Source organism: Dendropsophus ebraccatus, chromosome 12 (genome assembly GCF_027789765.1).
Source record: "Dendropsophus ebraccatus isolate aDenEbr1 chromosome 12, aDenEbr1.pat, whole genome shotgun sequence".
In the NCBI taxonomy this organism is placed as follows: domain Eukaryota; kingdom Metazoa; phylum Chordata; class Amphibia; order Anura; family Hylidae; genus Dendropsophus; species Dendropsophus ebraccatus.
In genome coordinates this window covers 72,817,970-72,843,666 of record NC_091465.1, presented here as the reverse complement: position 1 = coordinate 72,843,666, position 25,697 = coordinate 72,817,970, and the positions used below count along the sequence as shown (strand labels likewise).

The following is a 25,697-nucleotide window of genomic DNA, read 5'->3' as shown; positions in this document are numbered from 1 at the left end:
ACATAGCCTTTCTGTGTTTTCAATCCACTCCTGGTTTTGGTTGCAAAATACTGAGAATGAACATTGCATTAAAAATGATACAATAATAGAACTATTATCTCAAGCTCTCACCTATTGTTTTTTCTGCTATATGGGCCCAATGCCCCTAGGACTTCTTTGTTTTGTTTATTATAGTTATGTCTCCTGCACTGTTTAAGGCCATGTTCACATGCTGTAAGCAGGGGCTGGCTGGCAAACTTTAGCCTGGGGGTCAAGCACACAGCAGTGGCCCATGAGTAGCGGATAATCGCTAGGGCACATATACTTAAAGGAGAACTTTTGCCAAACCTAAACATCCCAAGCCGGCATGGGGTGAGGGGAACATAATAAAAATGCCATACTTACCTGTCCCTATGCCCCCGCAGTGCTGTATCACTGCTCACAGACCGGTTCCTGCAGCTCCTGTTCCTGCAACGTCATGTACTGGGGCGAGTGGATACTTCCTGCCGGGACTGGACAATGCAGGAACGGTAGAAGCAGGATAACGATAGCTCTGAGAGAAGTGGTGAACCTGTGCTGCAGGGGCACAGGGACGGGTGAGTATAGATTCATTTTTATGTTCCTCCAACCCTGCTGCCCCGGGATTTTTATATAAGGCCAGAGTTTAATCTGCTCTCGATTAGATAATACCTTGTATGGACGTGGACATCATACTATTACTGACCAAATCCTGTATACTTATATTACCAATAATACTAGTATACAAGGGACAAATAATAGCGCCATACCATGACCACATACTACAATCACATAGTAACTACATTATAAATGGTTACTTGACAATACCGTCACAATATGAGCATTACTGCTATACTGGTACTACACTCCCCCACACAGGGGCCAATATTCCCCCATACAGTGACCAAATATTGGTAGATACCAGCTGTACACAAAGCACTGTATACCATATAAGTACAGTGCAGACACATCCAGTGACTCACAGGTGACGTCTTCTCTGATCAGAGTCGGTCAGGTTTCCTTTTCTTTTCCATTATGAAGTGACCCTGAACAGTAACAGGAACTTCTTTAAAGACCAATCTGTAGCCACTTCCCTTTTCTGTACCTCTGTTTAAAGTTAGGTCCTTCTTCATGCCTGTATCTGTAGTAAGACCCCTTCTTTGTGCCCTCATCTGTAATGAGACCCCCTCTCTGTTCCCCATCTGTAGTTGTGCCCTCCTTTGTGCCCCCATCTGCAGTTACCCGCCCCCTCTCCTTGTGTTAAGTGAATGTCACCCCTTTGTCCTAATGAACTGTATTACTGTCCCCCTGGATAAACTGTGGCTGTGTCTATAATAAACAGTGTCGCTACCTACCTAATGACTTATGCTACTGCCCCCCTAATGTACTGCGCCCCTGTCTTCAAATATACTGTACCACTGTCCTCTTTAATATACAGTACTATGCCGCTGTCCTTTTTAATGTACTGTACTCTAACACTTTCCTCTAATGTACTGTACCAATGTCTCCTCTAATGTACTGTACCACTGACTCCCTAATGTACTGTACCACTGTCCCCTCTAATGTACTGTGCCACAGTCCTTTCTAATGTACTGTACCACTGTACCATCTAATGTACTGTACCACTGCCCCCTCTCTAATGTACTGTACCACTGACCCCCTAATGTACTGTACCACTGTCCTCTAATGTACTGTACCACTGACCCCCTAATGTACTGTACCATTGTACCATCTAATGTACAGACCACTGTCCCATCCAATGTACTGTACCATTGCCTCACCTAATGTACTGTACCACTGACCCCCCTAATGTACAGACCACTGATCCCCTAATGTACTGTACCACTGACCCCCCTAATGTACTGTACCACTGACCCCCCCCCCCCCCTCCTAAATCATTGTTTCCCAACCAGTGGCTCCGGCTCCTCAGCTGTTCCTTAACTACCATGCCAGCAGGGCATGATAGGAGTTCTAGTCTTATAGCGACTAGAAGTTCACAAGTTGTAGAACACTATACTAAATAAACTGACCCCCCTTAGTTATTGTTCCCTATCAGTGGCAAAACAACAACTCCCATTGTGCCCTGCTGGCAGGACATGAGAGTTGTAGTTAAGGAGCCACTGGTTAGGAAGCAATCATTTAGGGGTACATTTTATTTAGTGTGGAGTCCTCCAACATGTCACCCTCCTGATGTTATTAAACTACAACCCCCATTATATCCTGCCAGCAGGGCATGATAGGAGTTATAGTTTGGTAACAGCTGAGGAGCCACTGTTAGGGAGCAATGATTTAGGGATACAGCTTATTTAGTGTGGAGTCCTCCAACATGTGACCCTCCTGCTGTTCCTAAACTACCATCCCCATTATCTCCTGCCAGAAGGGCATGATGGGAGTTGTAGTTTTGCACTAACTGAGCAGTCACAGGTTGGAGAACACTACTAAATAAACTGTACCCCTAAATGATTGCTTCCTAACTAGTGACTCCTCAGCTGTTGCCAAACTACAACTCCTACCATGTCCTGCCACCAGTGTAGTTGTAGTTCTGCAACAACTGGAGAGACACATGTTGCAGAACAAAGAATAATGCCCCCCCCCCCCTCCTCCTTAACATACTCACTAGCTGGTCCGTGCTGCTCTGCTGCCCTGGCCTCTTCTAGTCAGGTCTGGCCAGAGCAAAGAGGAGCAGGCAGGGCTAATCGCACTGTCTGGATCGCAGAGGAGTCCTAGGCTACTGTATTGTATTGGTGTCTTACAGACACCAATACTATACAGTAACCCGAGAATAAAAGAAAGAAGCCTAGACCTCAAAGCTAGTGTAGGTATGCAGATGGGTAAAAATTGGTATTTGAAATGAAAATGGATATTTTTTTTTTGTTCCTTAGAGTTGCCATTGCCTGAACTGCTTTTATTCCGTTCTTGTCATTTTGTGGATTTTCACTTATCCATTTTCATTTCACATACCAATTTTTACCCATCTGCATACCTACACTAGCTTTGAGGTCTAGGCTTCTTTCTTTTATTCTCTGTTTGATATTTAGTGATCAGGGTAGTCACTGCCTAGTTGTGACCTCGGCCCCGGAGTTTTTAGTGAGCTGCACCCACCGCCTTTACTGTCCTACTATACAGTAACCCCCCCAGACCCCCTCCCCAGATACCAGTCCTGTCATTGGGCGGCTCCTCTCCCGGCCGGCATCCTCCTCCATGTGTGGTGCACTGCTCTTTGCTCACTGATGGAATAGGCTGCCTGCTCCACCAATGACTAAAGTGAAGTGTGAAGCAGAGTCAGCGCGGCGTTCTGTCACCGCTGCTGACTCATAGAAAGTGCAGCGGCCGCACTTACTGAAGAGAGCCTTAAAGTGGCAGAGCGGCCTTAACAACATCTGGCCGCCGCGGCCCTTAGGTGTACTGTGGGGACAGACCCCCCCCTGGCCCAGCCCGCACCTGGCTGTAAGGGACCGGCCGTTTGGTGACCCGGCCGGGTCACGGAACGGCCAGTCTCTGAAAAGATAATCCTGGATGAACTTTTCGGCCACAGTGTTCTGATGCGGGCGCATCCGTGTGCGCCCACATCAGAACTCCCCACAGCACACTACGGAGCGAGCGGCCCGAGCCACTCGCTCCACAGTCTGCACTGACGAGTTTTCTGCGGCCGCTATTCAATGAATAGCAACTGCAGAAAATTGACACGTCAGCTGTTTGCGGCGCCGCGAGGCATCGCAGCCGGAGCGTATACTATGTGTTTACTCTCCGGCTGGGATTCTTAGGCAGAGATGGACATATATTTCTGTATAAATCAGCCGTGGTTTTACGAAAATATACGGTGTCTGAACATAGCCTAACCCTGTTTTTTTCCAGGGTATCTCCTCATTTACAACAATTTATATCCGTTTGATCAGGGACACTGTTGCTGTCTCTATTATTCAAACCCTAGAGGATGATATGGTCAAATATGTCATAACTTGTATGCTTCCTCAACAATATTTTGTACACAATTGTGGCGTTGTACTGACCTGACAAGAAACAATACAGGTTTATCCAAAAGGTAATTTCCAAAGCTCAAACTGTTAAACAAGGCTCTTTGATAATTGTGGGGAATCTGTCAGCACCCAGGCCCTATCTAAGTGCTGACAGATTCCCTTTAATTTTGCTCTCTCATAGGCCTTATTCCCACATTCTGTGCACAGTCTGGACAGGGTGCAATGTAACGGATTATTGGAACTCCCGGCATCATGTTCTATTATGATGCTGGCAGCTTTGAAACACTGTCTACACGGTACTGTACTGATAAAGCTGCGTGGCATTGTGATACATGATTTTGGGAGTTTGTTCTGTTGCACACTGTCCATATATAGGGACTATGCACAGAACATGGTAATACGGCCTCAGGGGGTCCGCTGTAGAGGTTTAAAGGGAACCAATCAAGCCAAAAACGGCAATACAGCTGAGGAAACATGCTGGTACATCACCCAGCACGCTTCCCAAACATACCCCTGTAACCTGCGTCCCCTGCTTAATTAATCCGGAATATTACTTTTATAAAGTCCCGCGCTGTATGCTAAATCGATCCAAGTAGTCATCTGGGCTGTGGCTCCTCCATGTAGTCACAGTCCTGGGCGGGTTGCAGCGCTGTAATCACTCCCCTCTGGGCGTGATGGAAAGCCCTGTACACTGTGACATCACCCGGGGGGCAGGCATTACATGTCGGCAGCGCGCCAACGTCTTTACTACGCCGCACATGCGCAGTACAGCCGGTGAAGACACTACTGTACTGTGCCTGCACAGTGTAGTACAGCAAAGAGTTCTCCTGCTGTACTGCGCATGCGCAGCGTATAAAGATGTTGGCGTGCTGCCGACGTGCAATGCCGGCCCCCTGGTGACGTCACAGTCTACAGGGCTTTCCATCACGCCCAGAGGGGAGTGATTACAGCGCTGCAACCCGCCCAGGACTGTAACTACATGGATGAGCCACAGCCCAGATGACTACTTGGTTGGAATTAGCATATATAGCTTATAAAAGTAAGATCCTGGATTAATTAAACAGGGGACGCAGGTTACAGGGGTATGTTTGGGAAGCATGCTGGGTGATGTACCAGCACGTTTCCTTAGCTGTATTGCCGTTTTTGGCTTGATTGGTTCCTTTTAAGGGGCCAACTCCACCTGATGTTCTCTAAAGGTGGTGGGTGAAGTGAACCATTTGGTTCCATTGGAGCCAGCTCCCTGATACTGCTATCTGTGATTATGACACAATGGTGGGGATGCCCTTTATGTTGGGTGGTGCAGATTAGACAACGGGGAGAGAAGCAAGGGGGTGGTGTAACTGTTACTCCTTTAATTAATACGGCTTACTTTGACTTAGTCACACATACAATCCAGTTCTTTTACAGTCCTTTATAATGGATGTCAGCCTAAGATGGGTTGCCGTGCTTGTGTTTGTGCGGGGAGTTGTTTTTAGTTGCCTGCAGCAATGAGCATCACTATCCATTGTTCTGGGACACTGCATGTGAAAATAGCCTTACAGGTGGTATGCTGGGAATGTGAAAATGCCATAAAGTATTGAGTTATTTGGCCTCATTCATAAAAAAAGTAAAAGTAAAAAGCTGTTGCTTATAGCAACCAAAGTTTAGTTCAGATTAATCTGAGCAGTTTAGAAATTAAAGCTAAGCTCTGATTGGTTGTGGAGAAAACAGACCATTTTTTAGTATAGAGTTTTGATAAATCTGCCCCATAATGTTCATATTTGCATTGGTAACAGATTCAATGTTTTAGGGTACAAACACACTGGGCTTGTCCGTTGCGCATCCCTGCCCTGTACACAATATGGGCAGACAAACTTGCAGCAGGATGGACATCCCGCTGCGAGTTTGTCAAAAGCCCGTCCCGTTAACCCCCCAGCCGCCGGAGCGTATACTTCACCTGCTCCCCTCTCGGGGCTCCCAGCGTCTTTACATCCTGCTCACCCAATGAGTGCGCTGCGGTGGGGCAGCGGAATGTCCATCTTGCTGCGAGTTTGTCTGCCCATAGAGAGTACAAGGCAGGGATCCACAGCAGGGCTTGCTGTGAATTTGCAGCAAGAAAACCGCTGCGGATAAGCCCAGTGTGTTTGTACCCTTAATGTTTGAGGGAAAAAAAACCTTTAAAGGAGAAGTTTTAAAAAAAAAAATCTTAATATCTTGCAGGGAGGAACATCATGAGACAAAAACTACTTACCTTTCCCTGTGCCTGTGAATCGCTGTGCTAGAAGGTCTGGGACTCCCGCTAAAAGGCATTTTCCCTAGAGTTTTGATGATGTTACAACTCAGAGAATAATGCCTGACCTGGCCGATGGGTGCCCCTCTAGCCAATCAGTGACTGCAGTGGTGTGCCCCAGGCTCCTATCTCCTCCTCACATGAACCTCCTGCTGTGACATAATGCAGCAGCACTGGCAGTGAGTAAACGGAGGAGGAGGGGACCCTGGAGACCCTTCATGTTACAGCAGCAGGTTCAGGTGAAGAAGCATAGGGGCCACCACTTGCTTGGCTCTCTCTTGCTCCAGGGCAATGAGCCCCGCCCACTTCTGAGACCCTGGCCGGCTGTGCTCCTCCTTCACCACCAATAATCATCTCTCTCTTTGCCAGGTAGTGATGCTGTCTGGGGGGCCAACTACAGATATGTGTTAAAGGAGTTACCCAATGCTACAAAAACATGGCCACTTTCTTCCAGAGACAGCACCTCTCTTGTCTCCACGTTCCATTCACTTCAATTGAACTAATTTGCAAAACCCAAAGTGCTGTCTATGCAGAAAGTGGCCATGTTTTTGTAGTGCTGGATAACCCCTTTAAGGCTGCTTTTGCAGACAGAATTAACCTGTTGAGATTTCAGTAGGCCCCCTGTGTGCCTGTGTGGGCCCAGGAGCGATGGCAGAAATTGTGATTCTACTCTGTAGCCCCTCTACAAGGTCATTAAGATACATATTAAAAAGAAGTGGACCCAACACTAACCTATCACTTACCCATTTACATATATTTTCCCCTAGTCCAAGCATCTTCATTTTATAGACCAACTTTTCATGCGGCACAGTATAAAATGCCTTTGAAAAGTCCAGATCCGCAATGTCCACAGCCTTACCCAGGTCCAGTCTATAACTGACCTCCTCATAGAAGCCGATCAGATTAGTCTGACAGGATAGATCCCTCATAAATCCATGCTGGTGCTGTGTCATAAGATTATTTTCATTATGATACTCCAGTATAGCATCTCTTACAAATCCCTCAAATACATTACCTATTATAGATGTTAGACTTACCGGCCTATAGTTTCCAGGATCACTTTTTGAATATTGCTGTAGCTATGCCCCATCATGTGGAACAATCCCCGTCATTATAGAATCTTTAAATATTAGGTATAAGGGTCTGTCTAACACATTACCTAATTCCTGCAAAATTCTAGGATGGATACCTTTTATCCTAATAACATTTACATATCTAATCTCACTATACATATAATTCATTCATTGTTATACATTATATGGCACCAGTACTGAGCTCCTAAACTTACTAACTGGGTAAGACTGAGATCACATTACATGTTAGTATTTTTTAGTAGTCAAAAGCACCAGAGACGTTATATGTGATTCAATGCATTTATTGTGTGGTGAAATACAATCCATGTCATAGGAGGAGGAGGAGGAGGAGGATTATGGAGGAGGAGATTATGCAGCAAAGAATAGAAAGACATAGCGGTTTACCATAAGAGCGCCCCAGAGGAAGCCATTGGTTTATAGAGATCATATATAAGATCAGAAATACTTCACAGGGAATATAAAGATCATTTACTGCTGGAGACGTCTATAACTGATGGGATAAGGAGGGCGAGAGAAGCCGATCCTGTCATCATATTATAGAAATGTAAACCAAGAAAACGTTAGCCGAAAGATCATTCATGAATCAAATAGAAGTGTAATGTTACCAACATGCATGTATTCTATCATTGACTTAGGATTGTATTAAGATATGGAGACAATGATAGATCTGGTAAAGGTTTCTTATGGACCAATTCTTGTATTTTGCTGGAAGTTAGAACCTGATACAGTCCAAGTAGAGATCTCCTGAAACTTCAATAAAATCAATTTCCTGGAAAGGCAGGCGATGGGTATAGTTGAAAAGCTTTTTTTCATTACCATACACCACGATAGAATCATCTTCATACTTGATTTCCATCTGGTAGTTAATGATATACGGAGAAAAAAAAAGATTTTTACTTACTGGTGCCAACAGATATTATACATACATTCCAGATAGGAAAAAAACAATTGGCGGGTAGTATTGGCACCAATATGGCAGACATTCATTTTTACAGTCTCCTCGTCCATTCTATAGTGGGAACATACCCTTCGCAAGCATGAAACTGCAACTGTTTATATACAGGATACATAGCCTTATGAGAAATGTGCTTTAAAAATTAAGTGAACAGGACTGAGTTGCAGTACCGCACATAACCTGTAGACAGGTAGACAGGTGTGGCTCTGTTTTGGGGAAAAAGAAGCTATGTTTTTTCTATCATCAACTACCTCTTTAGCTTTGGTCTTACCGTAAAGTAAGTTCTTACCGTAAAGTTGTTCTTACCGTAAAGTTTTGTCCAGGTTGGAATGGCATGATTGGAGTATCAGTTTCCGCTTGATTACTACCCCAGGAGCCATCTATCATAGTATTTCTTATTATTCTGTTTTCAGTGAGACGAATGTGGGCATGAAAGATAATATTTCTTGTTTTGCTGTTTACTAGATTTATGAAAAACCTGAAAAGGTGACAATGACATCAATTTTATTGTTGACACAGTCCCATGTTAAAGGTACATGTAAGGGGAAAGGGGAAGTCCGCCGGTGGCCTCAAAAATTATTCTGGGCTGGGTGGAGTAAAATAAAAAAGAAGTCATATTCACAGGCCCCGGTGCTCATGCTGCGCCACGCCAGGCTCCTGGACCCCAGCATGCTGTCTTAGCTCCCCTTCGGCTACGTCACAACCCAGTTGAGGGATGGCCTGCTCAGCCAGTCAGTGACTGGGGCAGGACATCACTGCAGTCACTGATTGGCCGAGCGGTCTAACTCACACCCTCTTGTGATGTTCAACCCAGTCAGGGACATAACCGGAAGCTGGGAGAATAGGGCACCCATCAAGGTACGGCAGCCCAGTGATGCAGGGCAGCACGGGAACAAGGACAGGTGAGCATATTGTCTTTTTCAATTCAATTTTTTAAATCTAGATTAATCTATAGCAAGGAGCCTTTATTAACTTATCTAATATTAACCCTTTCATGACCATGGGTCATTGATGCATCAATGACCAGGTCGTTTTAGGACATCAGCTTATGGGATCATAATGATCCCATAAGCTGATGTCCCTATGTCTGCCCCCTCTCCTCTGTCCCCTGCCGCAGTTACAATCTTGTGACTGCGGCAGGGGAGAGAGGGGAGGGGGCAGAGCTCAGGGGCGCAGGGCCCAGCCTTCCGACCCTCCCCTGTAGCCAGAAAACCAGTAGCCTGAGGCTCCCAGGTTCCATGCCTACTATCAGGGCTCTGCGATCACTTCGTAATGCCCCGATAGACAGCGGAAAGATATGTAGAGGTAGAGGTAGAATTCTCTGTCAGAAGCCCTATAGATGCAGCGGTCATGCTGACCGCAGTATCTATAGGGTTAACTTTCAGCACCTGAGGGCGGCTCTGGTGCTGAGAGTTGTGGTGGGTCTCCAGCTATCATTGACAGCTGGGACCCGCCGCAGATGATACAGGCGCAGCTCCTGTGCCTGTGTCATTCTGCGGCGTGAATTAACATCGATGCAGCGGTTACGGCTTAATTAAGTGCAGTGGCGGGAGGGAGTTAGAGAGACTTTACAGGAATAAAATGTTTATAGCATTTGGGTTTTTAAAAAAAAGTGATACTCTACTACCACAATCCCCCACAGCTGTTGCCTCAACCCTCCCAGTTGCCCGTCTTTCCCCTTTTGTTCTGTAACATTAAAGGGGTAGTGTGGCGCTAAACAATTATTCACTAAATAACACACATTACAAAGTTATACAACTTTGTAATGTATGTTATGTTAGTGAATGGCCCCCTTTCCCCTGTTCCCCACCCACGTAATCCCCGGAAGTGTATTGCTCTATACTCACCTGATCCGCGTCGACCCCCGTCCGCCATCTTGCGACAATGATGTAATCTTCGGGCGGCCGGCCGAACCTCTCCGACCGTCCCTCATGCCGGCCGCCTTCTGCCGCGTCATCAGCTCAGTTATGCTCAGCAAATCGCGGCTGAGTAGCTGATGATGCAGCACAGGACGGTCGGAGCGGTTCGGCCGGCCGCCCGAAGATTACATCATTGTTGCAAAATGGCGGACGGGAGTCGACACGGATCAGGTGAGTATAGAGCAATACACTTCCGGGTCCAGCGTGGGTGGGGGGAAACACGGGAAAGGGGCCATTCACTAACATAACATACATTACAAAGTTGTATAACTTAGCGCCGCACTACCCCTTTAATATAGTCCGAGCAGGTGATACCCACTCGGTCAATTACTGGCAGCAGTTTTGTTTAGAAGGATTTCTGTCCCTGACCTGTTAAGGTGAATGAGTGTAGTGGGATTTCTAAAAACACAGTTATTGGTACAGTAGATGCAGTGCAGTGTGGAAAAACAAAGCATAGTAATGCTCTTTGTGTAATGTGTATGAATGTTCACTGCTTAGGAAACAAGATCTATGAGCTCATGGCCATTAAAGGACAAATTTGGCACTAGCAAAAAAAAAAAAAAAAAAGATTTTATGTGTTAATTAATATTGGAAAACACTGGAATTTTCCTTTAAGTCTTGGTATGATTTGGACCTAGTCCTACTTATAAAAAGCTGGAGACTATGTGGATTTGTTATTAGGATAGGTATTATCTATAGGCCTCTGGGGCATACAGAGGTCACTATGATACCATGTTAGGCCATGTTCCCACTACGTGAAAGACTGGTTATTCCATGACCCCGCCGGGTCATGGAATGACCGGTCTCTGCAAAGATCATCCCGGCCGGTACTGCAGGATAATTTTTCAGGCCGCAGAGTTCTGATGCAGGCGCATCAACATGTGTCCGCATCAGAACTCCCCATAGCAAACAATGAAGCAAGCGGCCAGAGCCACTCGCTTCATTGTGTGAACTGATGGGTCTTTCTGCAGCCGCAATTCACTGAATTGCGGCTGCAGAAAACTGACATGTCAGTTCTCTGCAACGTCGCATGCGTATACTATGCTTATATGCTCCGGCCGGGATCCCATAGAAGGAGAGGCAGTGTTCCACACCGTGCAAAGTACATCGGCAACAACGGCCGTACTTTTACGTAGTTTTAACATAGCCTAAACGAATAAAATGGCAAAAATGTCAGTAAAGGGGGTAATTGTAGTTATGGGTGACTTCAACATGCCGTATGTTAATTGGAAAATCCCTTCTAGGTTTAGTATTTACTAGTGGGAATCGGGTATCTAAGGTTAGAGGTGAGGAAAATATAGGTTACAGTGACCATCAGTGTTTATGGTTTGACATACACACTAACTGCATGCAATCCCATACTACAACAAGAGCATTGGATTTTAGAAAGATAGATTTTAAATAAGTAGGGAAATATTTAAATAATGAATTAAAAGAGTGGGATAAAACATCAGGAGTGAGCATTCAGTGGCAGTGGTTAACCCATTAGTGACTGCCAATACACCCGTAGAATGCCCCTGTCAAGTCATGACAGCGGTTTGTGCAATATACTCAACAGGAAGTCCTACAGTGAGGTCCGGGATTGCAATCATCTCCATGGCAATCCCAGGGGCTTCTGAAGGCCCCAAGGTCTTCTACACAGCCATGCTAGAGGCTGACATAGACAATACACTGCACTACAGTAATGTACACTAGTGTCAAAATAAAAAAAAAGTGTAAAATAAAACATTAAAAAAAATTCCCACCCTCCCACAGTAGTAAAAATGCATTGTATTCCGTAATAAACTATTACTTAAAATACTTAAAAAAATAAAAACTATACATGTTTGGTATCGCTATGAACAAGCTATAAAAAAAATCTCATTATTTATATTGCATGGTGCACAAAGTTTTCTGTCAATCCACTTTAGAATAAACATCATAAAAGAGATCAAACATTTTTATATATGTAAAAACTTTACATCTTCCCGCAAAAAATTAGCCCAAAACCAGTTCCATCACATGAAAGATAAGAACGCTATAGATCTTGCAATGTGGCAAAAGTTTCAGGAAGATACTGTAGTTTCTATTGTGCCAAAGTGATAATAGTTTAAAAAAACAACAACTTCGGAATTGCCATAACCATAGCGACCCAAAGAATACATTTATTATGTTACTTTTATCAGACACTGAATAGCGTAAAAAAAGAAAAATAAATGACAATTTTTCTATTATTCCTCCAAAAAAGGGTTATTAAAAATGAACCAATAAGTTTCATGCATCTGAAAATGAAAGCAATAAAAAGTAAAAGTTGTCCCGCAAAAAACAAGACCTCATATGGCTATGTGGGCAATAATAAAACAACGGTATGACTCTTGGAAGGCGGCAATGTAAAAAGTATGAAAATGGCTTGGTCATTAAGGCGCAAAATAGGCCCGTCGCTAAGGGGTTAAAAAGGCCATATTAAAGGCAACTAGACAACATGTACAAAAAATTAGCAAAAGTAAAAGGAAGGAGAAACATTATTGTTTACAAGTAGTGTTGTACGAACTTTAGTTTTTAGGTTTGGCCACACAGCTGAACCCAAATACTTTGCATTCAGCTCCTGGCATCTGGAGAAATTGGATGCAATTCTAGGAGTCTTGGAAAACATGGATACAACCATAGGCAAAACCTTCTTCAGATATATTATTGTTAGGAAAACAAAAAAACTGCAGAATCACAAAAATAAGTAATGGGGAGAATACCTTTTATTGATCGAGATAAGGAAGTCACTGATCATCTGAATAGTTACTTCTACTGAGAGTTTTCAGAAGGAAGCTTTCACAATCATAGCATGGATGGACATAGCATTGCCTCCAGTTATATGGGTTCAGCCCCAGTGTTTTCAGAGGCCAATGTTTTCAAAGAACGTGCCAGTTTAAAGTTGAATAAGGCAATGGGTCCAGCAGACTCTATACACAGAACGTTGATCCAACAGGACGGAGGTAAGAAACTTACCCCCGCTCTGTTAACACAAGCGATCAGGACACCCACAGCATGGCTGCGGGGGTCCCGATCAGTCAGTGACGGGTGCTTGTCCTGTCACTGACTACCTTAAACGCCATGATAGCTGTGAATTGCAGCTGCCTGTCACTATCGTTGGCTCCCAGGACACTGATGTGTGCGGGACCACTCACACTCACACATCCAACCCCTCAACCCAGTAAGGAACGTATATATTCACTCCTGCTGCACGGGGTATGTGCAGCAGGAACATATATATACATATGGCTGACGTGAAGGGGTTGAAGATGTAAAAACTTTGGTGGGCCTGTATAACTATGAGTACACTGAATTCTATAAATTGTATCTTACGTATCTACTATACAAACCCATGAAACTTTGCAGGTAAATTAAGAAGAAACATACCACTCTGTCTTCTCAGAGATTTTTCCCTTGATAATTACATGTTTATTTGATCCAATATTTGCCGCAAACACAGCTCTATAGGGCTGTTCCTATAAAAAGAAATAGTCTTTAGTATGACAAAACGGAAGAATCAGCTTTAGTATAGACCACAAGTAAAATACTGTAGGTTAAAATCATACCGGTTTATAAAGCGTCTTGTCAGTTTTCTGTGGGTGGAAATATAAAGAAAGATATAAAATCTATATTATACAGATACATTATTAATATACAGGCAGACTAAGATACATACAGTATACAATATATCCACAAGTTCAACAAGTTGAAGTTGCTAACTCCAGCCATACTTATCAATGACATTTACAGAAACGCCAAACTGCAGCTACTCCCTGTATAATTGTACATATATTCACAAAACTCGCGGCCTGCATGAACTCTTCTGTATAAATCATCATTGCTTGCACATGTTATTAAATCCGTTATATTACCCAAGGATGTGTTCAGTTTTCATGCAAACAGAACTGATAGAAGGAAGAACAAGGGAAAGAAGGTTGTGCAGCATTTTCCACCCAGAGTCTTATAAATGATGTCGCTGATTGATCCTATCAATAATTTAATTCAGTTATTTAGCATTTTTGTTAATTACCATAAAGGGTCGGCAGGGATAAAATGGAGCCAGGACAATGTCCATAAGTTATGGATGTGTATTTTCAGCAAAACTGCAACTAAAAGAGGTAAATGACCCTTGCTGGCATTGTAGACATATGAAAAATGTTTTATTACTGCAGAAATGATTGTTAAGGGCCAAGAATGGAGGTACACCTGGCATTTCAGTATTTCACATGGTCTTGGGGTTGTCCTACCATTGTGAAAGGGGAGTATTGAAAGAAAGAGCATGCTGCTGCTGTAAGCTACTACTACTGCTACTACTATTCCTACTACTACTACTACTACTACTACTACTACTACTACTACTACTACTACACCCTGGTGTTGATTTTTAATATAGGCCTAGCGGTATTAGTATCAGCCATAGATGGGATGTGCAGCCGTTCCTTTCTCTCCATGTCATGTTTTACAGTTCTCCCTTTTCTGAACAGCTGGCACACCTTTATAAGACCCACATGACCAAAATTAGCAGGATATGCCTGTGCTCACATGTCAGTACCTTATGTCTTCCCCATTCTGTGTGAGCAGCAGTGGTGAGTGTAATACCATATTCCTATTTGTGTTGTTTGGGGGCAGCCTTCCCCGCCGGTGGTGCTGGCCGGGTTCTGATGGGACATTTTGGGTTTGGTCCTGTGACATTGGGGTTGCAGGGCCATTCCGTGGCCTCCCTTCTCTGCATGTGCACGCTTTGCGGGGTTGGCATTCACTGACCGACACGGCGTGGAGTTAGCGTAGGGACCTGTGTGAACCAGGAGACCTACACGTGGTACACGGGGCTATTATGGTTTGATCAAATTGTATACAGACACCCTGGTGTTGATTTTTAAAATAGGCATATCGGCATTAGTATCAGCCATAGATGGGATGTGCAGCTGTTCCTTTCTCTCCATGTCGTGTTCTACTACTACTACTACTACTACTACTACTACTACTACTACGGATGAATGTAATAAAAGGAATAAGAACAAGAGGGCAATAGTCTGTGAGAGAGGGGATGGGAATAAGAAGCAGTCTGTAATAAAAGGGCCATGATGAGAAGTTTGTTGGGATACACGGTCTGTGCACAAAAAGAACCCAATAAGGGACAAGGCTCTTGAGAGCATTCTGTGAGACAGAAGATGAGTCCTTGTGAGCAGTCTGTGTGAGAGAAGGTGAGTCCTTAGGAGCAGTCTGTGAGGAAGAAGGTGAGTCCTTTGGAGCACTCTGTGAGAAAGAAGGTTTGTCATTGTGAGCAGTCTGTGAGAGAGAAGGTGAATTCTTAGGAGCAGTCTGTGAGAAAGAAAGTAAGACATTGGGAGCAGTATGTGAGAAAGAAGTTGAGTCATTGGGATTAGCCTGTGAGAGGGAAGGTGAGTCATTGGGATCAGCCAGTGCAAGAGAAGTTGAATCATTGGGATCAGCCTGTGAGAAAAAAGGTAAGTCATTGGGATTAGCCTGTGAGAGAGAAGTTGAGTCCTTTGCAGCAGTCTATGAGAGAGAAGGTGAGTATTTGGGATTAGCCTGTGAGAGAAGGTGAGTCCTTTGGAGCAGCCTGTAAAAAAGAAGGTGAGTTATTGGGAGCAGTCTGTGAGAGAGAAGGTGAGTCCTTGGGAGCAGTCTGTTAGAGAGAGAGGTTTAGTGCTTGGGAGCAATCTGCATGAGAGAAGATGAGTCCTTAGGAGAAGTCAGTGAGAAAGAAGGTGAGTTCTTGGGAGCACTCTGTGAGAAAGAAGGTTAGTCATTGTGAGCAGTCTGTGAGAGAGAAGGTGAGTCCTTAGGAGCAGTCTGTGAGAAAGAAAGTAAGTCCTTTGGAGCAGTATGTGAGAGAGAAGTTAAGTCATTGGGATCAGCCTGTGAGAGGGAAAGTGAGTCATTGGGACCAGCCACTGCAGAAGAACGGAGCGCAAACATCTCCCAACATCGGACACAACCGGCACACCACCGGAATCTGAGACCCATTATATACTCACACTTCAGGGGACAATTGGCGACCTAGATCGGTGTTAGCCACTGCTAAACTGCATCTAGATGTTCCTAGCCCCATCCTCATGGGATAGTGAGTACCGCCATCGGAACCAGTGTCTAGAATTTGATACTATTTGCACAATATTAACATATGTGTTGCTTACTAATACTTACCACCTGAATACTCCTGATGATGTCTTGATCACAGTTGACTGAAACGCGTTGAGTATGGGTGTGTGTGGCAGCACTTTGCATATGATTTTAGCCGTTTGAGGCTGTAGTAACTTACAGAGGTCATAACTGACGTGAGCTGCTGGAGGATCTAGTGACCGACAGGATTTTTAGTAACTAGGCAAACTACGACAGTCATTGTCTCATTGTATATAATTGTATATAGTTCTTTTGGAGACCGATCTTTCTCGCTGTATGCTAGTGAATGTAACTAACAGCAGCCAATAAATATTCCTATTACGCATAGCCCTATATGTATTTGCCTTTTTTCATTGGGAGCAGTCTGTGAGAGAGAAGGTGAGTCCTTGGGAGCAGTCTATGAGAGAGAAGATGAGTCATTGGGATCCACCTGTGCAAGAGAAGTTTAGCCATTGGGAACAGCCTGTGAGAAAGAAGGGGAGTCATTGGGAGCAGTCTGTGAGAGAGAAGGTGAGTCCCTGGGAGCAGTCTGTGAGAGAAAAGATGAGTCATTGGGATCTGCCTGTGAGAGAGAAGGTGAGTCATTGGGAGCAGTCTGTGAGAAAGAAGGTGAGTCCTTGGGAGCAGTCTGTGAGAGGGAAGGTGAGTCTTTGGAAGCAGTCTATGAGCAAGAAGGTGAATCCTTGAGAGCAGTCTGTGAGAAAGAGGGTGAGTCCGTGGGAGCAGTCTGTACAAGTAAATATGCCATAGGAAGCAGTTTGTTAGAAAAAGGGGGCAGTTGCCAAGCTAGGAGGGATTCTGTGTTAGGTGAGCAGCAACAAATACAGTACTGTGTGCATCAATGCTAACCTTTGCCAGTTATCTGTTACTGATGTTCAATTCATACAATACAGTAAGGCATTGCTGATCACCTCTTGTACCTGACAATTTCACCACACTCGGTTATAGGACTGCAACACACTGTCGAGCTACCCTTACAAGATGTAGCACCCCCACACTAAAGATGGGAGCTGCATCTTTATTGTTATTTTGTTTTTGTATACATTAAAATGCTATGTCTTATGTAGTGATTTGCAGCTACCGGTAATTAATAACGCTTCCTCCCACCATCAGTTTTGGCCTTTCTGTGTCAGCCTCATTTTAAAATCTTATATACAGTAATACCTTGGTTTTCGAACGCTTTGGAACTCGAACTGCTTGGTACTCGAACGGAAATTTACCCAGAAGTAGTGTTTGGAATTCTAACTTTGCTCGGTTTTCTAACATTTTTGCGAGCGTGGATGGTGGGTTGTACCTGGCGAGTTAAGCAGTGGTGAGGCTTCACAAACAGTACAGTGCTGTATAAGACTGCTGGAGTGCATATACAGTGCAGTAGTAGTACAGGCAGTGCACCACCATCTCCCATACATTACAGTGCTTGGATGGGGGGGGGGGGGGGACGCTATACGGTAAAGGATGGGTGAGGAGTTGGTGACTACTGTAATATAATTGCTGGTTCTGATAAACATTTCTTATGTTTAATGTCCTGTACAGTATATAGTGCTGTTCTGTACTGTACTGTAGTGATTATACTGAGCACTTATCAGTGTAATAAATGAGGATTGTAGGTAATTATTGGTGGCTGCTGGAACCAATTAATCACATTTACATTATTTCCTATGGGTTTTCAAACTGCTTGGTTCTCAAACTGCCTTCCGGAACCAATTAAGTTCGAGAACCGAGGTACCACTGTATTTTACCTGTGTAGGAATACATTTTTTTAATTCTTTTAACTTTTGTAACATAATAATTTCTTCATTAACGACTACTGATTTTAGGTCGGTTTTTAAAGCCCATATTTTAAATGTGCAATTTTTTAAACCTAAATTTACCATGACATTTAGGTCCTGTTCACACATGGCAAAACAGGGTCCGTTGTTTGACATGGACATGTCAAACAATAAAAGCTGTTTGTGATGTTCACCCGGCCCATCGACCGGGTGAACATCACTTAATTTTAATTGGAATGCAGGCATATTCGGGTGTGTCCACACTCCAATAAGCCATAGAAAATAATGTAAAGTATGTCCGTGTCACACAACGGTTGCTGTTTGTGCCATGTGTGAACATGGACTAAGTCTGTATTTTGGCATAATTTCTGAAACATCCTCATATTTTTTTTGGACTTCGAAAATGGCTTTTAATTTTGGCAGCAATTATTTAAATTCGAAATACATGCGCCTGGATTTATTTCTGGAAGAAAGCAGCTTATATTTTCTAAGCCTGGATATCCCCCTTAAAGCTAATGTACCATCAGGTACATCACTTTAATTTTTTTTACATGAATGGATCAGCGCTGGCGCATGCTAGTGTAGCAATCCTTTTTTTGAACCACCCCCCAATTCCAGTGCAAGGTGCCAGTCTATTTTCAAGCACCAGCCTAGTATGAAGCACTGGAGCCTGCTGTCCCTCAGTGTGATGAAAACCCCTCTCCCCTGTGATGCGGCTCCATTAGAATCAATAGAGCTGCCTCACAAAGGGAAGGGGGTTTCATCACACGGGGAGCCGGCGGACCCATCCCAGTGCTTCAAGCTGGGCCGATGCTCAGGAATAGACCGTCACTGTGCAGGGGAACCGGGCGGTTGGTAAAAAAAAAAGATTGTTACACTAGCAGGTACCAGCGCTGATCCATTAATGTAAAAGACTGAACTATTTGGGCCCACTGGTGTTTACAGAAATTACTGTGGTTATCCAGGATTAGAACAGCACAACCCCTCTCTTCAGGTTTTGTGCTGTAACCCAGATTTATTCACCTCAATGGAATTGGGCTGAGAGACAAGGGTGGTGCTGTTTCTGGAAGAAAGTGGCCATGTTTTTCTCTTATCCTGGGTAACCCCTTTAAAAGCACTTTTACATGTTCTGGAAGCACAAATGGCTATATGAAAGGCACCATGTGTCTCCTTGAAGTAACAGCTATCTAATAATGTTACCAGTTTTGAACGTGAATTGCAACTGACAGATTCCCTTTAATGAGTAACCAGTGGTGTAAAATGAAAACTAGCTTTTTTTATTTTTTATCTTTTTCATCTTCTCTTAAAATCCTATCAACAAGCCTTGACTGGCTTCTGTGAGGATACCAAAGGCCATTATCACGCCTATGGCTGCCTGAAAATCATTGGTAACATTCAGTGGGCTAGCCTTACTGATCAGTGGGTCCCTGATCCTGTTCAGTGTTATTTAACCCACATTAGTCTCCAAAATTAAAATTCAAATTGTTACGGAAAACCTGACATGGAGGGGTTTTATTGTGTGCAGGGCTGCTTCACTGCGAGCAGCGATCATGCTGCTGTCTGCCATCAGTTCTTTAAACACTGTGATCACTGTGGTAGGATCAGCCCCTGTGACTGATCAGAACCACCGCAGTGTGACTGGGCGGATCCCGATCAGTGTCCCTGGCAGATAGAGAAATATTTTATACCTCAGCCTCAAGCAGATCACTGATCAATTGATCATTGATCAATATAAGCAATCTAGGGGCAATTAGGGGCACATTTATTAAGTCCGGCGTTTTTTACGCCGGACTTATAAATGTCCCCGCATCTCCGATGCTACGGAGATTTATGTAGAGGCGGACTGCCTCTACATAAATCCTGTGCGTGTTGGTGCGCACAGCCAAAAACCTATGCCACCTGAAAGGTGGAGTAGGTTTTCTGCGTATCTTTGCGCTGAAAAAATGATAAATGGCGCAGACTCTGAGTCCGCGCCCCCCCGTAACGCCCCCGCCACACCCCCTCCCTGCCCCCCGGCGTACTCGGCGTGAAGTGCCGATATGCAAATATTTTATTCGCAAATTGGCCATTTGCGAATAAAATCATTCGCATATCGGCACTTTACGCCGAAAATCATCAGTACGCCGGATGATGCATGTCCCCCTTAGTGTGTAAAAAATAAAAACAACAGTTTTTAAAAATATCACAAAACCCCTCTCCCGATAAAAGTTTAACTCGTCTCCTTTTCCATTTTACAAATATGTAAAAAAAAAATAATAAACATATTTGGTATTGTAGCTTGCTTGTTATCATATATCAGAAAAAAAAACACCAATATGGTACCAAATAAAACTAAAAATCGTGGTCATGAAAATGAGCCCCCAACCAGCCCCTTAGGTGGCAAAATAAAAGCGTTATGGCTCCTAGAAGGCGAGGAGAAGAGCGCAGCTTGGTCATGAAAGAGTTAAAGTGAATCTGTCAGTTGCAATTCACGTTCAAAACTGGTGACATTATGAGATAGCTCTTACCTCAGGGCGACACATGGTACCTTTCATATTGCCATTTGTGCTTCCAGAACGTGTAAAAAAATGCTTTTAATATCTAATGCAAAGTATTAAAGGAGCTTTCCCAAATCCATATAGTGCTGTGTAGGAATCTACAGTATTAGTAAAACGAAGCGCTTTTTTGCGCTCAGCTGTCGACTCGTCAACCCGCAACCTTGAACTCTACTCCAGGTGCCTGGAAAAGCTGGATGCAGTTCTGGGACTGCATTCAGCTTTTCCAGGCACCAGGAGAAGATCTCAAAACAGGTGGCTGACAAGCCAACAGCTGAGCATAACAAAACCCTTCTCTTCACTAATACTGTAAATTTGCTCCTCCCTAAGTCTGTAACTCCTCCTCACTCCCCTACCCCATTCCTTTCCCTGCTTGGGATCATGGGGGACATGGGTAGGGGGAAGTGATCAGATATTCAGCTTGCTGCCCTTCAGGAGATTATTTCAGGAAAATAAACAGATTTTTCTATGTTCTGGAAGCATATACAGGTATATGAAAGGGACCATGTGTCTCCTTGAGTGCACAGTTATCTAATAGTGTCAGCAATTTGGAATGTAAATTACAGATAACAGATTTACTTTATGTATAGTTAGTAATACAAAACCTATAAATAAATACATATAAATACATTATTTTACTTACAAGCTGTGTAATTTTGAAGGGAGAGAAATAATCCATCTTCAACCTGTTTTCTTTGAAGCTGATATTAGAAGAACATAGTGTATGAGGAAGTTACATATAAACCATTCTTGGGGGTGGAATTCAATAGAATGTTTGATCTCGTCTGAAATGTTAGTTTCTCATGCCAGGATGATTTTCTTTTGAGTAAATATATGGGCTAGATTCATTACAGCTGGCATGACTAGTACATGTGCTTTACCTGCCTGTGTAACTCAAGTTCACATAGTACTCGAAACAACTAACATATACATATATCTTACCCAATATAAAGGTGACCCCTGTATATGTGCCCAGTGGGTTTGCATTCCAGTTTCTAATGTCAACATTTGCAAAAGTCTATAAAATACTAAAAATAGGTCAGTTAAAAAATTTGCAATCCTGGTGTTTTTTCTTTCTATTTACGCCGTTCACCGTGCGGAACAATAATGTTATATTTTAATAGATTGAACAATGCTGCACGCTATGATTTGTAATATGTTTATTTTAATATATATATATATATATATATATATATTTATTTATTTATTTTTTATAATTGGCAAGGAGGTATGTTAAACTTTTATTTGGGGAGGTGGGGTTATATAAGGGGTTTTCAAATACTTTTAAAATTTTAATTTTTTTAATTACACTTCTTTTTTACACTTGTCTTTTACAGTATAACATGCAATCTTTAGATTGAATGTACTGATCTATGCTATGCCATAGGATAGCATAGATCATTGTTATCTGCTATCTGTGCATAGAGCCTGCCTAAGAAAAGAGTCTATGCACAGATGGACGATCCAACAGGACGGAGTTAAGTGAGTTGCCCTTTGGTAAAAGCGATCCAGGGGTCCCGATCAGTCAGTTACAGGAGCTCGTCCTGTCACTGACTACCTTAAACGCTGCGATGGCTATAGATTTTGGCAAATGGGCTACTGTTCCTATGATGTCAGAACCGGGCTCAAAAATGCCCACTCAGCCAGTCAGTGACTGGAGTTAAATACCTCTGAAGTCACTTGACTGGCTAAATATGCAAAACAGGAGTCTGTGGAGCCTCGGTTGCGAGTCTCAAAACACGGGATAGCCAGATATCTCTAGCCTGTTGCCACGGGGTGCCTCCATGATAGGGAGAGCACCACACCACCCTGATAGATAGCCCCTTAAGTCCCACTCGGTTGCGAGTATTGGAACATAAATAGGGAAACACCAGGGTGGCCCCTTTTTGTCAATGTCAAGGTGCGAGTATTGCGATCATGACAAGGGCTTGCCAAGGCACACTAATCCTACTCCACACTGACGAGGGGCAAAAACCCCGAAACGGCTGTCTGTGGATGATAGCCTGCCTCGGCAAGCCCTTGTCATGATCGCAATACTCGCACCTTGAGTTAGACATTGACAAAAAGGGGCCATCCTGGTGTTTCCCTATTTATGTTCCAATACTCGCAACCGAGTGGGACTTAGGGGGCTATCTATCAGGGTGGTGTGGTGCTCTCCCTATCATGGAGGCACCCCGTGGCAACAGGCTAGAGATATCTGGCTATCCCGTGTTTAGAGACTCGCAACCGAGGCTCCACGGACTCCTGTTTTGCATATTTAAATTTTGGGGGGCGTCAGTGGAGACTCTTGATTGAGTACTTCATTGGAATTTTTTTTCACTGTTCTCCTTGAGTTCAGTGATAACTGTGTTTTGTTGGTCACTTTTATTCAATAAACGATCTCAGGTGCATGACAGTGATGTCGCCCATCTCCTATGATAGAGGGAAACTGAAATATATATCAGTGTTTTATTAGTTTCTAAACCTCTGAATATGATGGCTATTTTGTAAAGCACATTAGGGCGGCTAGATGCATCATTTTACCATTTATGCTGTTCAGCACTGGTATACAGCGATCGTGTTCAGCTACTATAGTGTTAAGTATGAACACTTCTCATTGGATAATGCCTGTGAGCTATGAGTCATATGTTAAAGCAATCACCTAGTGCCCTGAAGCTATTACAGTATCAGCTGGGCTGTCATAAGTATAACGTTCCACAATATCAGATGCTATAATGATATGTGATGAGATAAACAGAAAAAGAGTTTTTATTAGTTATACACAAAAGAAACTGAGTATTTATCACTGTTGATATTTTAGTGTCATTTTTTTTTTCTTTTTATGTAAGAGTAAAGATTATTTAGGGGTTGTAAGGTTAAGGGATGTTTCTTCCCATAGGGTTACTGTATGTGTAGTTATTGCATGCATTCCAGTAATAATTTAGATGGGGGTTAAACCCCCTATTGCATCCCCAGCTCAAGTAAGGGTGACATTTTTGACCCAGGAGATTATGGTGATCCAGAGATCGTATCTGTTTCACTACTGGACTCTCCACTTCCTCTGTCTGGCCATCCGGGAAGTTTCCCTTTTGAGTCGAGGGGGGACAAATGTATGTTGCGAGCATTTTGTACACCTGAAACTACGTCCACATGCAATGTTCAACAGCTCCCTGCTGTTACCAATTTTGTGGCGGGATTGGGTAGTCGAGGTCGAAAAGAAAGGATACATGAATACACAATTTGTGGTTCCTGATCTCAGACATAAGGCTGAGATTGAAGAGTGTATAAAGCTTCTATTACACTGCTTGAGGTCTTCACAGCAAGGGAGCGTCGACCTGTCATGTCAGTGCTCGCTCAATGGTAATTACAGTAGTGCTTGTGGAGAAAAGAGTAAAGGAGAGGAGTTTGCCAGAGGAGCCCTAACCCTGTGTAGCCTTATATTCTGTGGGAACCTTGATAGATATCTTTTAGTAGTGAAATGTTACTCGTACTCATGTTTGGACACTGTCTTACAACTTTCTACCCTCTGGTAGCATAGAACCCATCCCAGTAGGGAAGTACGAGCCCCAGACGTGGTTATCTGGGTGTAGCTAGGTGTCCGAGTCTTCCCAGTTACCTGCACTGCGCAGGAGGATATGTAGACCTTTTGTATACTGGTTGCTTTGTCCTACTGAGGCCAGATCCTACCTTTTCAGGATACTGCCATGCACTTTTGAGATGTGTTCCTGGTGTGGGTTCGTTGGTGACTACTCTCCCTTGTTGGTGCTCAACACTGCATCATCAAAGTGGTGGTGTTTTTGGAAGAAAGAGGATAGGTAGAGAAGAGTAGAGTACCTCCTAATGGTCAGCATATAAAACATGGTATAAAATCCTTAACCAATGACTTCAACCTTCGGCTGTTCAATACATATGAATACATAGGAAATACTGACACCTAGTCGGAAAACTGAAAATACCTCATCCACCCGTTAACTTAAGTGAGAACTTTTTGACAGGTGCATAGAAGAGAAAGAAACACCAGGGGTAGGACACCACACTTCCATTAAAGGGGAAGTCTAGTTTTTTTTTATTATATATAAGGTGTACACTGTGCTCTCTCTATATGTGAGGTGCGCACTGTGATCTCTCTATATATAAAGTGCGCACTGTGCTCTCTCTATATGTAAAGTGTGCACTGTGCTCTCTCTATATGTAAGGTGTGCACTGTGCTCTCTCTATATGTAAGGTGTGCACTGAGCTCTCTCTATATATAAGGTGCGCACTGAGCTCTCTCTATATGTAAGGTGTGCACTGTGCTCTCTCTTTATGTAAGGTGTGCACTGTGCCCCCTCTAGCAGATTGGTGTTTGCCTATACCGGTCATTGGGATGTGTAATACTGCCCTTAGAGAGCAAGGCCCTCTCTAGCAAAACCCAAATAGAGTTAGTGTACATTTTCTCTACTTAGAATCTATTTACACAGGAAGATGGCTCAGTTGTTAGTCTGTAGCCTTGCAGCGCTGGAGTCCTGGGATCAAATCCAACCAAGGACATCTGCAAAGAGTTTGTATGTTCTCTCCGTTTTTGTGTGTTTCCTCCGGGTACTTCGGTTTCCTCCCACACCCAAAAACATACAGATAGGTGAATTTAGATTGTGAGCCCTACTGGGGACAGGGAGCAATAATTGGCAAAAACTATATAAAGTGCTGCGGAATCTGTGTGCGCTATACAAATAAAAGCATTATTATTAAAGATTATCTGCCAAAGATTTAAAGCCAAAAAACAGACTATAAACAGAGAACAGGTCATAAAGGAAAGCCTGAGATTTCTCCTCTTTTCAAATCCATTCCTGGCCTTGGCTTCGAATCTTTGGCAGATAATCTGCCAGATAATCTTTCTGTGTAAATGGACCCTAATGCTACGTTTACACGGAGCGATAATTGGCCCGATCGTACGATTAACGATTTCAAAGTAAAGTTTTTTTCTTTATAACGATCAGCGTTTAGATGGAACAATATATCGTACAGAAAATTCATTTTGCGATCGTTTTGCGATCGCTTAAGCCTATCTCACACAT

The 25,697-nt window shown here is 43.5% G+C and overlaps 1 long non-coding RNA gene across 1 annotated transcript; it reads right to left on the bottom strand.

Moving 5' to 3' along the window:
- Nucleotides 1–7,679: 7,679 nt before the first annotated feature.
- On the bottom strand, nucleotides 7,680–13,685 carry LOC138769803 (uncharacterized). Its single transcript, XR_011359311.1, has 3 exons — nucleotides 13,602–13,685; nucleotides 8,599–8,770; nucleotides 7,680–8,193 (listed from the first exon to the last, which is right to left on the bottom strand). It is a non-coding gene; the product is annotated as an uncharacterized lncRNA (long non-coding RNA).
- Nucleotides 13,686–25,697: the final 12,012 nt, after the last annotated feature.